The sequence below is a fragment of the Cupressus sempervirens genome, chromosome 4 (assembly GCF_028749045.1).
Source record: "Cupressus sempervirens isolate cs-2001-9-10 chromosome 4, ASM2874904v1, whole genome shotgun sequence".
Classification (NCBI taxonomy): Eukaryota; Viridiplantae; Streptophyta; class Pinopsida; order Cupressales; family Cupressaceae; genus Cupressus; species Cupressus sempervirens.
Genome location: NC_143121.1, coordinates 195953921 through 195958124, shown reverse-complemented (window position 1 = coordinate 195958124; position 4204 = coordinate 195953921). Strand labels below are relative to the sequence as shown.

Genomic DNA, 4204 nt, shown 5'->3' with positions numbered 1-4204 from the left:
TTGCAACGGTAGTTGGCATCGCCTCTACAGCAATCTCGTCGCAATGTTTGAGGCTGATGTTGCAATTGTGACGGACACCTTAGCATTTGCAATGGCAGTTGGTGTCACCACTACAACAACCTCGTCGCAATGCTTGTGATGGATGTCGCAATTGCGACGGATGCAAAGCATTAAAAAAAAAAAATTATAGGCAAACCTTTATACTAACTAAAAAGAAAACTTCTAATAAATATTTAAAATAGCAGGGCTTGAGGTATTTTCACTACAGGTTCACAGACACAAAATAGTGATAAACGAATTACATAAGTAAATAGGGTAGTATGTTAAGTGGATTTAGAAGAGTTATATGATTAAATTAAATAGAGTTGGAATAGTGTTAGGATTGGTGACTTTCTTTGAAGATCTAATGTTTCACTTCTTTGAACATCAGGTAAATACAATAAAGGCTAAATATTCCTTTCATTCATTCTCATGATAAATTAATTCATATAAACCACCTATCAATAAATTCAACTAAAACAACTAACCAATTTAATTCTAATCACAATATAAAAACAAACTATCTATTTTATAGATCACGTATTCCATAATTGCATGCTATTTATATACCAGAACAATAATCTTTTAGCAAATGAAGAACTCAGCATAAATAATAGCGACTAAAAACACAAAACTTAAGCTCATAACACGAGCTAAAAAAATCATATCATTCCAAGATTCTAAGTAATAAAAGTTGTTGTCTCGTTAATAGAAGTATCAATGTCCAAGAATGACTCAATTGGCATTTAGATTTCAAAGAAAATCCTGCCTTCCATGTGCTGGAAAAGCTGGGTTATGCCTTGAGGACAGCATATCCTGCATAAAATTAAAGGAAAACAGGATGAAAATAGTGGAAAGGAACAAACACAAATTGAAGTCGTATTCTGAATGATTAACTAACAAACTAAATCTTTGAAAAGGGGGATAGATGAAAATACCACAGTGGAATCAACTGCAAGGGCAGAATTAGCGAGCATTAAGAGGTAGGATACAATGATTTCCATAATGGTAGCCTGCAGGGCTGGGCCTGAAGGCCTTTTTGTACCAATGTTTGATATTTCAGTAAACATTGTGCCAAGTGTAAAACAAGCTGCTACTGATCCACCCTACTGAGCTCCAATATAGGCTAGAACCTGCACGTTAATTGCTTCTATTTAACTATTTTTCTACAACTTCAAGTAGGTATTATTGTTGTTTCTAATTTACATTGTGTATCTTGATATCGCTATCAAGATTTAACAGTATAGTTGTTGAGTCAAATTTATTGATTCATGTTTCATGAGTAGTGGTTCACACAAACTCATCTCTAATGAGAATGATTGGAACACTTAGCACTCATCAAATCTAGGTGATGCTTACATAGGTGAAGCACAGATCACCCAAGTAGGTTGAACCATAGAGGAAACTCTGTAGTGAAGCATGATTGAGCTGAAGTAGCACTAAGATGGTGACCTTGTAAGTCCTAGTACTTCACCTCTACTAGCATCACCTAGATCCAATGAGTACTAAGTGTTCCATTCATTCTTATAAGAGATGGGTTTGTGCGAACCTCTACTCACAAAACATGGCTCAATAAGTTTGACTCAACAACTACACAATTGAATCTTGATATCAATAGCACAATTTTACTTGTAGAAAATATCTCCTATTTCAGATTGTGTATGTTTATCTTTATCATAGTTTCAACATCACATTCTATAATCATATTCATGTTCCTATTCTATAAATTTTATTATTCTAATAATAGTTCACACAAAGTAATTCAAAAACCTTGACAGTGCAATAATTATAATACTAAAATGTGATTATATAAAAAAGTGTGATTGGAAAGGTCTAGAGAAAATAATATATATGGCTAAGTTAAAAAATCATTCATCTAATTTTTGAGGCTCTGTTTACATCAGACTTTAGAGACTGTGTACTACATAAAATTTATGATGTTGCTAATAGAATTAAATTGTGCAGTTTTTAAAAAAAAATTATTGATCCATGTTTCTTGAGTAGTAATTTACAAGAATCTATAACTTATGAAAATAAATGATACACTTAGCACTCAGTTCATTTACGTGATCTTTTCATCACTTGTCTGAATACTCCTCCAACTCAAATACACTTAGCCATAAAATCTCTCCAAAATTAAACCCTACTTATCTACAATAAATTAATTTTTTACTCATCGTATATTGAGCATTTTGAATCGTAGAAGAAGAGTATTACTTGCAGACCTTCTTCCATGAAAAATGCCCCACTGTTGCAAATGAGAGCATAACAGCAGGGTTCATATGAGCTCCAGAAATGTGGCCAATAGAGTATATCATGACCGTTAAAATTAGTCCAGAAGCCATTGCACTTACAAGTTTTGATACCAAGTTCTCATTTTTTTGACTTAGCATTGATGAGCCACATGTAAAAAACACCAGAAAATATGTAGAAATGATCTCTGCTACAACCTGCATAAAGGCATTTCTGACTTCAAAATATAATCATCATTTATATATGTTTTATGAAATGCAGATGTGAAGTTTTTATACCTTTTGAAGAAGTTTAGGTGGGCAAAATTCAATGCATTTGTCATAGCAATGAGTGAATTTGTTGCAGTCTTCACCTTGTTCAAATACTCTTTCCATGGAAGAGCCACCCTAAGCCTAATCAATATCTTTATCTGCTACTGAAGGCAACATTTTTCTTGAATAATTCAACTCCAAATCTATTTAAGTTGAACATCCATGTCACAGGTGCCTTAGAATGACCAACTGTACTGGTGGCAGTACGTATCTGAAAAGGTACAGTGACTACATGATACAAAATTATCTAGATCAAAAAGCCTTAGAAACCTAGCAAGCTTGCAATGTTTAAAATATCAAGTGCAAACAATGGTATGTGGCCATATTCGAAGTATGAATAGGTAGAATTAAGTTGGGTATAAGCTGTGGTTTCACAAAAGGGCCTTTTTAAGTCTATGTCTGGTTATTAATTTTTTTATGGTAGACAAATTTAAAACTGTTAAGTTTTAGAATGTGAAAAAGTTGGTAGTCTTAGATGTTTTTGTAAAATAGTTTAGTTAAAGAATATAAAATTTCTTATAAAAAAGCATAGACTGATAGGACGACAGCTAAAAGTTTTTTTAGGTAAGATAAAGCCTTTAACTGAAAAGAATAGCTATATCAAATATGGTAGGAAGAAAGACAATCCAAAATGTTGAAATCTGTATTCTATTATTCATAAGACTCAGTTTCTTGTAATAAAACCCATTCAACAAATACAAATTTCCTACAATGATTCTATAAAACCCCTTCCTATTACCTGGTCTATTACAACTAATGTTGAAGGAAAAAGCAGAGAGAAAGGAAGGGAAGAAGTCAAGATCAAGATATGGAATGCAAAGCACCCAAAGTTATTGGGTTAGTTTAGATTGGGAACAGAACATAGCAAATTATTTTTTCCTTTTCCTTCATCTTGATTAAATATCAAGATGAGTTACTTCATTTTGATTATGTCAAGATGATTCAAGATTGGAAATGACAATTCCTTGGATACACCGATGAGTTCTTAAGATGCATTGATGAATTCTAACCGTATATGAATTTTATAATCACCTTGTCAATATCTGCCACTTCATCTTTGCATTATTGGAACAGAGTGAATCTGAAGCTATTCTGAATTAAAAGTGGTTGGATTATCCATGGCTATTATCTTCCTATCTGAATGCTTGCTTTTCTGGATTCTATAACCCTCCCCTTGAAATCCATGAAGAAAAATACAAACACTACTTGTTTGTTTCCGAACATGGCCTCAAGTAATCCTCAAGCACTCTAAATATATTTGTTTTGAACATGGTAGGACACTCTTCTTAAAGGCCACCGGCCAGCAAATTTGCATCTAGTATTTTGCAAAGAAGATTCACAGAAGTTCATGAATAGACAGTTCATAACTTTATCTATAAAAAAATGCTTTATTATTGAATCTTAGAGTATAATGAATTTTCAGAGAAATGCACTGCACCAGACGATAGAACAGAAGAAGAAAACCTCACAAATGAATAGGGTCGAATTAGAAATTTAGATGAAAACATCTAGATCTGGTGGTCAAACCTACCTGTAAGCAATTTCCTTGTGGTTGTAAATTTAAGACTCAGATATAATGTAATTTAATGAGCTATTTTTCA

At 32.8% G+C, this 4204-nt stretch overlaps 1 pseudogene; it reads right to left on the bottom strand.

Annotated features, from left to right (window-relative positions):
* Nucleotides 1–792: 792 nt before the first annotated feature.
* On the bottom strand, nucleotides 793–2720 carry LOC149560661 (aquaporin NIP2-1-like; annotated as a pseudogene).
* Nucleotides 2721–4204: the final 1484 nt, after the last annotated feature.